Consider the following 10,499-nt stretch of genomic DNA (forward strand, 5'->3'; position numbering starts at 1 on the left):
TCATATGCTGCCAGTGTGAAATGCAGATGTCAACAACCTTTGGGGATTGCCACTTAGCAATAGCTATTAAAATGTAAAGTAAACATGTCCTTCTGACTCTGCAATTTCAATTTTGGGAATCCATACCACACAAATGAAAAGCACCAACACAGTAAACAAACCCTGGCAACAATCTAAGTGTCAGTTAATAGGGAAGAGCTGAATAGTACACATTTGTATGATGACTGTGCAGCTGATTAAAACATGAGCTAGGTCTGTATCTATTGTACTTTAGGACTCTAATATATTAAGTTAAAAATCAAGTTGCAGAGTAATGTGTTTGATATAATCCTTTTTGTGAAGACAATGCAAAAATTCTACATATGTGTTCATATATTTGCATAAGCACTGAGAAAGGGGAGGAAGCTCATGCCTGTAATCCCAGAACTTTAGGGGAGCTAAGGCAGGAGGATCACGAGTCCAGGAGTTTGAGACTAAACTGGGTAACATGGTAAGACCCGTTTCTACAAAAAATTAAACAAGTATTAGCCAGACATTATGACATGTACCAGTAGTCCCAGATAGTTAGGGGAGCTGACGTGGGAAGATCACCTGAGCCCAGGAGTTCAAGGCTGCAGTGAGCCCAAATCATGTTATTGTACAGTACACTCCAGCCTGGGCAAGAGAGAAAAGATTCTGTCAAAAAAAAAAAAAAAAAAAAAAAAGAGGGAGGAAGGAAGGGGAGGAAAGATACACAGCCTCTGGTTACCTCGGAAAGATAGGAATGGATGGGGGAAGAACAGTAGCTTATTAACTTTTTGCGCATTTTTCACTTCTTACAATGAGCATGCAGAACTTTTGTAGTTAACAATGTCTGATTCTTAAAAAGAACCTGGGGAAAGATAAAGAAGGAAAGGAATCAGTTTTCTGGATCTCCATGCATGTTTTATGACTTCCTGAAAGGAAGGAGCAGCAGGTATCCTCTGGAAGTGACCAGATTGCTCACTCATCCTTTGCCTTTGGCCAGACATAGACCCAAAGCATGGCCAAGACAAAGCTACGCATGGGCTTCCTAATTCAATAACAGCACTAAGGGAAAGATCCCCAAACAGGTGCTCAATCTTCAGAATCCCTGCCCAGGCCACCCAGAAGGATGCTTCTAATAACTGAGGACAATTTTTAAAAATTATTTGAATGATCTAGATAAAAATCTCAGATATAAAGGAGTCCCTTTACATTTGGAATAAAGGGCCTGCATTTTCTCTTCTGATACAAAAAAGATCTCTTAAAGTCCACAACTCCATTGCTGCAGCTGCCCACTAGCAGTGCAGTGATGCGTAAGCCCTCAAGATTGTCCAAAGATTGTACTTCAAAGGGCCACATGTCCCACAGTAAGAAGCTGTGACCCAATAAACACCCCAAAGTAAGGTCACATGGGCATGCAGTCTTCAGCTCAGTAGGGGCCACCCAAAATAAAAACTCCACCATTGGTTAGCAATTGGTGGTGTTGTCTTGGTGGCATTGTCACCAGCCACTCCTGCTTAGTGAAGCAGGCCAGGCGGAGGCCTCTAATGGTTAACAGCTCAGCTTAGGGGACATAAGTGACACCAACCTAAACTTTCATACTCACTAGACCTTCCAGTGGAACATGGGCTGTATCTGGCCCTGGATAGTGTGGTTAAGGGATATCTCCCCCCACCCCCCCCAGATTTCAATATCTTTAGGAGTGTAAGTGGTTTTTGGTTATATCGATGAACTTTTTTTCTTCTTTCTTTTTTTTTAATTATACTTTAAGTTCTAGGGTACATGTGCACAGCCTGCAGGTTCGTTACATAGGTATACATGTGCCATGTTGGTTTGCTGCACCCATCAACTCGTTATTTACCTTAGGTATTTCTCCTAATGCTATCCCTTCCCCAGACACCCACCTGCGACAGGCCCTGGTGTGTGATGTTTCCCACCCTGTGTCCTTGTATTTTCATTGTTCAACTCCCACCTGTGAGTGAGAACACGCGGTGTTCGGTTTTGGTTTTCTGTCCCTGTGATAGTTTGCTTAGAATGATGGTTCCCAGCTTCATCAATGTCCCTGCAAAGGACATGAACTCATCCTTTCTTTATGGCTGCATAGTATTCCATGGTGTATATGTGCCACATTTTCTTAATCCAGTCTATCATTGATGGGTTGGTTCCAAGTCTTTGCTATTGTGAATAGCGCTGCAATAAATGTGTGTGTGTGCGTCTTTAGAGTAGCATGATTTATAAACCTTCGGGTATACACCCAGTAACGGGATCACTGGGTTAAATGGTATTTGTGGTTCTAAATCCTTGAGGAATTGCCACACTGTCTTTCACAATGGTTGAACTAATTTACACTCCCACCAACAGTGTAAAAGTGTTAATATTTATCCACATCCTCTCCAGCATCTGTTGATTCCTGACTTTTTAATGATTGCCATTCTAACTGGCATGAGATGGTATCTCATTTTAATTTTGATTTGCATTTCTCTGATGACCAGTGATGATGAGCATTTTTGCATATGTCTGTTGGCTGCATAAGTGTCTGTTCATACCATTTGCTCACTTTTTGATGGGGTTTTTTTTTCTTGTAAATTTGTTTAAGTTCTTTGTAGACTCTGGATTATTAGCCCTTTGTCAGATGGGTAGATTGCAAAAATGTTCTCCCATTCTGCAGGTTGCCTGTTCACTCTGATGATAGTTTCTTTTGCTGTGCAGAAGCTCCTTAGTTTAACTAGATGCCATTTGTCTATTTTGGCTTTTGTTGCCATTGCTTTTGGTGTTTTAGTCATGAAGTCTTTCCCCATGCCTATGTCCTGAATGGTATTGCCTAGGTTACCTTCCAGGGTTTTGATGGTGTTAGGTCTTACATTTAAGTCTTTATTCCACCTTGAGTTAATTTTTGCGTATGGTGTAAGGAAGGGGTCCAGTTTCAGCTTTCTACATATGGCAGCCAGTTTTCCCAGCACCATTTATTAAATAGGGAATCCTTTCCCCATTTCTTGTTTTTGTCAGGTTTGTCAAAGATCAGATGATTGTAGATGTATGGTGTTATTTATGAGGCCTCTGTTCTGTTCCATTGGTCTATATATCTGTTTTGGTACTAGTACCATGCTGTTCTGGTTACTGTAGCCTTGTAGTATAGTTGAAAGTCAGGTAATATGATGCCTCCAGCTTTGTTCTTTTTGCTTAGGGTTGTCTTGGCTATGTGGGCTCTCATTTCGTTTCATATGAACTTTAAAGTAGTTTTTTTTTCAATTTGGTGAAGAAAGTCAGTGGTAGCTTGATGGGGGATAGCATTGAATCTATACATTACCTTGGGCAGTATGGCCATTTTCATGATATTGATTCTTCCTATCCATGAGCATGGAATGTTCTTCTTCCATTTGTTTGTGTTCTCTTTTATTTTATGAGCAGTGGTTTATAGTTCTCCTTGAAGAGGTCCTTCATTTCCCTTGTAAGTTGGATTTGTAGGTATTTTATTCTCTTTGTAGAAATTGTGAATGGGAGTTCACTCGTGATTTGGCTCTCTTGTCTATTACTGGTTTATAGGAATGCTTGTGATTTTTGCACATTAATTTTGTATCCTGAGACTTTGCTGAAGTTGCTTATCAGCTTAAGGAGATTTGGGGCTGAGACGATGGGGTTTTCTAAATAGACAATCATGTCATCTGCAAACAGGGACAATTTGACTTCCTCTTTTCCTAATTGAATTATTTTTTCCTCTTTTCCTCTTTCTCTTGCCTGATTGCCCTAGCCAGAACTTCCAACGTTACATTGAATAGGAGTGGTGAGAGAGGGCATCCTTGTCTTTTGCTGGTTTTCAAAGGGAATGCTTCCAGTTTTTGCCCATTCAGTATGATATTGGCTGTGAGTTTGTCACAAATACCTCTTATTATTTTGAGATACATTCCATCAATACCTAGTTTATTGACAGCTTTTAGCATGAAGGGCTGTTGAATTTTGTCAAAGGCCTTTTCTGCGTCTATTGAGATAATCATGTGATTTTTGTCTTTGGTTCTGTTTATGTGATGGATTACATATATTGATTTTCATATGTTGAACCAGCCTTACATGGTATGGATAAAGCCAACTTGATTATGGGGTGGATAAGCTTTTTGATGAGCTGCTGGAGTCGGTTTGCCAGTATTTTATTGAGGATTTTCGCATCGATGTTCATCAGGGATATTGGCCTAATACTCTCTTTTTTTGTTGTGTCTCTGCCAGGCTTTGGTATTAGGATGATGCTGGCCTCATAAAATGAGTTTAGGGAGGATTACCTCTTTTTCTATTGATTGAAATAGTTTCAGAAGGAATGGGACCAGCTCCTCTTTGTATGTCTGGTAGAATTTGGCTGTGAATCCATCTGGTCCTGGACTTTTTTTGGTTTGTAGGCTATTAATTATTGCCTCAATTTCAGAGCCTGTTATTGGTCTATTCAGAGATTCAGCTTCTTCCTGGTTTAGTCTTGGGAGGGTGTATATGTCCAGGAATTTATCTATTTCTTCTAGATTTTCTAGTTTATTTGTGTACAGGTGTTTATAGTATTCTCTGATGGTAGTTTATATTTCTGTGGAATCGGTGGTAATATCCCCTTTATCATTTTTATTGCATCTATCTGATTCTTCTCTTCTTTCTACTTTATTAGTCTTACTAGCAGTCTATCAATTTTGTTGATCTTTTCAAAAAACCAGCTACTGGATTCATTGATTTTTTGAAGGGTTTTTTTTTGTTTTGTATCTCTATCTCCTTCAGTTCTGCTCTGATCTTATTTCTTGCCTTCTGCTAGCTTTTGAATGTGTTTGCTCTTGCTTCTCTAGTTCTTTTAATTGTGATGTTAGGGTGTTGATTTTAGATCTTTTCTGCTTTCTCTTGTGGGCATTTAGTGCTATAAATTTCCCTCTACACACTGCTTTAAATGTTTCCCAGAGATTCTGGGACACGTTGCGTCTTTGTTCTCACTGGGTTCAAAGAACATCTTTATTTCTGCCTTCATTTTGTTATTTACCCCAGTAGTCGTTCAGGATCAGGTTGTTCAGTTTCCATGTAGTGGTGTGGTTTTGAGTGAGTTTATTAATTCTGAGTTGTAATTTGACTGTTGTATGGTCTGAGAGACAGTTTGTTGTGATTTCTGTTCTTTTACATTTGCTGAGGAGTGTTTTACTTCCAATTATGTGGTCAGTTTTAGAATAAGTATGATGTGGTGCCAAGAAGAATGTATATTCTGTTGATTTGGGGTGTAGACTTCTGTAGATGTCTACTAGGTCCACTTGGTCCAGAGCTGAGTTCAAGTCCTAGATGTCCTTGTTAACCTTCTCTCTCATTGATCTGTCTAATATTGACAGTGGGGTGTTAAAGTCTGCCATTTTTATTTTGTGGGAGTCTAAGTCTCTTTGTAAGTCTCTGAGGACTTGCTTTATGAATCTGGGTGATGCTATATTGGGTACATATATATTTAGGATACTTAGCTCTTCTTGTTGAATTGATCCCTTTACCATTATGTAGTGACTTTCTTTGTCTCTCTTGATCTTTGTTGGTTTACAGTCTGTTTTATCAGACTAGGTTTGCAACCCCTGCTTTTTTTTTTTGCTTTTCCTTTGCTTGGTAGATCTGCCTCCATCCCTTTATTTTTAACCTATGTACGTCTTTGCACATGAGATGGGTCTCCTGAATACAGCACACCAGTGGGCCTTGACTCTTTATCCAATTTGCCAGTCTATGTCTTTTAATCGGGGCATTTATCTCATTTACATTTAAGGTTAATATTGTTATGTTTGAATTTGATCCTGTCATTATGATGTCAGCTGGTTATTTTGCCCCTTAATTGATGTAGTTTCTTCATAGCGTTGATGGTCTTTACAATTTGGTATGTTTTTGCAGTGGATGGTACTGGTTGTGCCTTTCCATGTTTAGTACTTCTTTCAGGAGCTCTTGTAAGGCAGTCTTGGTGGTGACAGACTCTCTCAACATTTGCTTGTCTGTAAAAGATTTTAATTCTCCTTCACTTATGAAGGTTAGTTTGGCTGGATATGCGATTCTGGGTTGAAAATTCTTTCCTTTAGAAATGTTGAATATTGCTCCCCACTGTCTCATAGGGTTTCTGCTGAGAAATCAACTGTTAGCCTGGTGTGCTTCCCTTTGTGGGTAACCCAACCTTTCTCTCTGGCTGCCCCTACCATTTTTTCCTTTATTTCAACCTTGGTGAATCTGACAATTACATGTATTGGGTTGCTCTTCTCTAGGAGTATCTTTATGGTGTTCTCTGTATTTCCCGAATTTGAATGTTGGCCTGCCTTGCTAGGTTAGGGAAGTTCTCCTGGATAATATCCTAAAGTGTGTTTTTTAACTTATTTCCATTCTCCCTGTCACTTTCTTGTATACCAATCAAACCATTTGGTCTTTTCACATAGTCCCATATTTCTTGGAACTACTTGTTCCTTTGTTTTTACTCTTTTTTCTCTAATCTTGTCCTCTTGCTTTATTTCATTAATTTGATCTGCAATCACTGATATCCTTTCTTCCACTTGATTGATTCAGCTATTGAAGCTTGTGCATTCATCATGAAGTTCTTGTGCCATGGTTTTCAGCTTCATCAGGTCATTTAAGGTCTTCTCTACACTGTTCATTCTAGTTAGCCATTTGTCTAACCTTTTTTCAAGGTTTTTAGTTTCCTTGAAATGGATTTAGAAGATGCTCCTTTAGCTCAGAGAAGTTTGTTATTACTGACCTTTTGAAGCCTACTTCTGTCAACTCGTCCAACTCATTCTCTGGTACGGTTTTGTTCCCTTGCTAGGGAGGAGCTGAGGTCCTTTGGAGGAGAAGAGGTGCTCTGCTTTTTAGAATTTTCAGCTTTTCTGCTCTGATTTCTCCCCATCTTTGTGGTTTTATCTACCTTTGGTCTTTGATTTTGGTGACCTACAGATGTGATTTTGGTGTGGATGTCCTTTTTGTTGATGTTGATGCAATTCCTTTCTGTTTGTTAGTTTTCCTTCTAACAGACCCCTCAGCTGCAGGTCTGTTGGAGTTTTCTGGAGGTCCACTCCAGACCCTGTTTGCCTGGGTGTCACCAGCAGAGGCTGCAGAACAGCAAATATTACTGCTTGATCCATCCTCTGGAAGCTTCATCCCAGAGGAGTGCCCACCTGTTTGAGGCATCTCTCATTGCCTATTGGGAGGTGTTTCCCAGTCAGGCTACATGGGGGTCAGCAACCTGCTTGAGGAGGCAGTCTGTCTGTTCTTGGAGCTCAAAATCTGTGCTGAGAGAACAACTGTTGTCTTCAGAGTTCAGACAGGGATGTTTAAGTCTGCAGAAGCTGTCTGCTGCCTTTTGTTCTACTGTGCCCTCCCCCCAGATGTGGAATCTATAGAGAAAGTAGGCCTTGCTGAGTTATGGTGGAGTCCACCCAGTTTGTGCTTCCAGGCCTCTTCGTTTACACTGTGTGCTGCTTAAGTCTCAGCAATGGCAGGTGCCCCTCCCCTGTATAACTGCACCATGCAGGTTGAACTCAGACTGCTGCCCTAGCAGTGAGTAAGGCTCCGTGGGCGTGGGACCTGCCAAGCCAGGCACAGGAGGGTATCTCTTGGTCTGCTGTTTGTTAAGACCATGGGAAAAGTGCGGTATTTGGTCAGAAGTGTACATGTTTCTCCAGGTACAGTCTGTCACGGCTTCCCTTGGCTAGGAAAGTGAAATCCCCTGACCCCTTGGACTTCCTGGGTGAGGCAATGCCCTGCCCAGCTTCACCTTACCCTCCATGGGCTGCCCCCACTGTCCAACCAGTCCCAATGAGATGAACCAGGTACCTCAGTTGGAAATGCAGAAATCACCCGTCTTCTGTGTTGATCTTGCTGGCAGCTGCAGACTGGAGCAGTTCCTATTTGGCCATCTTGGAAGTGACCCCCGTTCTTGTTTTTTTGAGACAGGGTCTCTCTTTGTTGCTTCAGCTGCTGTGCAGTGGCACAGTCATGGCTCACTGCAGCCTCAAGATCTCGGGGTCAAGTGATCTTTCTGCCTCAGCCCCCAAGTAGCTTGGACTGCAGACATGCACCACCATGTCTGGCTAAATTTTGTATTTTTACACACAGATGAAGTTTTGCCATGTTTGGCCAGGCTGGCCTTGAACTCCTGAGCTGAAGCAATCTGTCTGCCTTGGCCTCCCAGAGTGCTGGGATTACAGTTTTGAGCCACTGTGCCTGGCAAAGTTTTTTAATAGCAGAATTGACTAAGCAAAAGAAAGAATTGGTGAGCCTGAAGACAGTTACTTAAAAATACACAGAGGACTCAAAAGGAAAAGTAATAAAAAGAATGAAGCATGCCTACAAGATCAGAACATAGCCTCAAAATGGCAAATCTGAGTTATTGGTCTTAAAGAAGAGTTAGAGAAAGAGATATGAATAGAAAGTGTGTTCAGTGGAATATAGAGAATTTCCAAAACCTAAATATAATATGAATATCCAAGTACAAAAAGGCTATAGAAAATTAAATCAGATTTAACCCAAGAAGAGTATCTCAGGGCATTTACTAATCAAACTTTCAAAGGTCAAGGATAGGGAAAGGATCCTAAATACACCAAAAGAAAAGAAATAGATAACATACAATGCTCCAACACATCTGGCAGTAGACGTTTCAGTGAAATCTTATAGGCCAAGAGAGAGTGGCATGATATATTTAAGGGGCATACGAAAAAACCTTTTGCCCTATAATAATATATCTGGTGAAATTATTCTTCAAATATGAAGAAGGAATAAAGACTTCCCCCGACAGACAAAAGCTGAGGGATTTTATCAACACCAGATGATAGGTTTTGGCTTTGTCCCCACCCAAATCTCATCTTGAATTGTAGCTCTGACAATTCCTATGTGTTGTGGGAGGGACCCAGTGGGAGGTAATTGAATCTGTGGGGTTGGGTCTTCCAGTGCTGTTCTTGCAATAGTAAATAAGTCTCATAGGATCTGATGGTTTTATAAGGAGTTTCCCCTTTCACTTGGTTCTCATTCTCTCTTTGCCTGCAGCCATGCAAGATGTGGCTCATATCCTCCTTGCCTTCTGCCATGATTGTGAGGCCTCCCGAGCCATGTGGAACTGTGAGTCAATTAAACCTGTTTTCTTTATACATTACCCAGTCTCAGGTATGTCTTTATTAGCATTGTGAGAACAAACTAATACAATAAATTGGTACCAAGAGTGGGATGCTGTTGTAAAGATACCTAAAAATGTGTAAGCGACTTTGGAGCTGGGTAACAGAGAGAGATTGGAACAGTTTGGAGGGCTCAGAAGAAGACAGGAAAATGTGGGAAAGTTTGCAGCTTCCTAGAGATTTGTTGAATGGCTTTGACCAAAATGCTGATAGTGATATGGACAATGAAATCCAGGCTGAGGTGGCCTCAGATCGAGATAAGGAACTTACTGGGAACTGGAATAAAGGTGAATCTTGCTATGTTTTAGCAAAGAGACTGGGGGCATTTTGCCCTGTTGTAGAGATCTGTGGAACTTTGAACTTCAGGGAGATGATTTAGGGTGTCTGGTGGAAAAAAATTCTAAGCAGTAAAGCATTCGAGAGGTGCTTTGGGTGCTGTTAAAAGCATGAATTTTAAAAGGAAAACAGCATAAAAGTTTGGAAAATTTGCAGCCTGACAATGTGATAGAAAAGAAAAACCCATTTTCTCAAGAGAAATTGAAGCTGGCTGCAGAAATTTGTGTAAAGAGGAATCAAATGTTAATTGACAATACAATGGGAAAATGTCTCCAGGGCATGTCAGACACCTTTGGGGCAGCCTCTCCCATAATTGGCCCAGAGGCCTAGGAGGAAAAAATGGTTTTGTGGGCTGGGCCCTGGACCCTCTGCTGTGGGGAGCCTAGGGACTTGGTGCCCCGCATCCTAAACACTCTAGTTATGGCTGTTACAGCTAAAAGGGGCCAAGGTACAGGTCCGGTCATGGATTAAGAGGGTGTAAAGCCCAAGTCTTGGCAGCTTCTATGTGGTATTGAGTTTGTGGGTGTGCAGAAGTCAAGAATTGAAGTTTTGGATGGCCAGGTGTGATGGCTGATGCCTGTAATCTCAGGACTTTGGGAGGCCAAGGTGGGCAGGTAACCTGTGGTCAGGAGTTTGAGACCAGCCTGGCCAACATGGTAAAACTCCATCTCTCTCTTTCTCCATATATATATAATTATATATATATTTATATATTGATATTCATATATAAATGTATATTAATATATAGAGATATATATTATATATATGTAAAATATATAATTACCCAGGCATGGGGTTGCATGCCTGTAGTCCCCACTACTTGGGAGGTTGAGGCATGAGAATCACTTTAACCTAGAGGGTGGGGGTTACAGTGAGCCAAAATCATGCCACTGCACTCCAGGCTGGGTAACACAGTGAGACTCTGTCTCAAAAAAAAAAAAAAAAAAAAAAATTGAGGATTGGGAACCTCCACCTAGATTTCAGAACGTGTATGGAAATGTTTGGCTGTCCAGGCAGAAGTTTGGTGCAGGCATG

General features: G+C 41.0%; 1 long non-coding RNA gene across 1 annotated transcript in view; it reads left to right on the plus strand.

Moving 5' to 3' along the window:
• Nucleotides 1-9,731, plus strand: part of LOC135965317 (uncharacterized) — a 62,703-nt gene extending 52,972 nt beyond the window's left edge. Inside the window, exon 2 of the long non-coding RNA XR_010578226.2 lies at nucleotides 9,004-9,731. This is a non-coding gene — a long non-coding RNA (uncharacterized lncRNA). The remainder of the gene's footprint in view (nucleotides 1-9,003) is intronic.
• The last annotated feature ends 768 nt before the right edge of the window (nucleotides 9,732-10,499 follow it).

This window comes from Macaca fascicularis, chromosome 10 (genome assembly GCF_037993035.2).
Source record: "Macaca fascicularis isolate 582-1 chromosome 10, T2T-MFA8v1.1".
In the NCBI taxonomy this organism is placed as follows: Eukaryota; Metazoa; Chordata; class Mammalia; order Primates; family Cercopithecidae; genus Macaca; species Macaca fascicularis.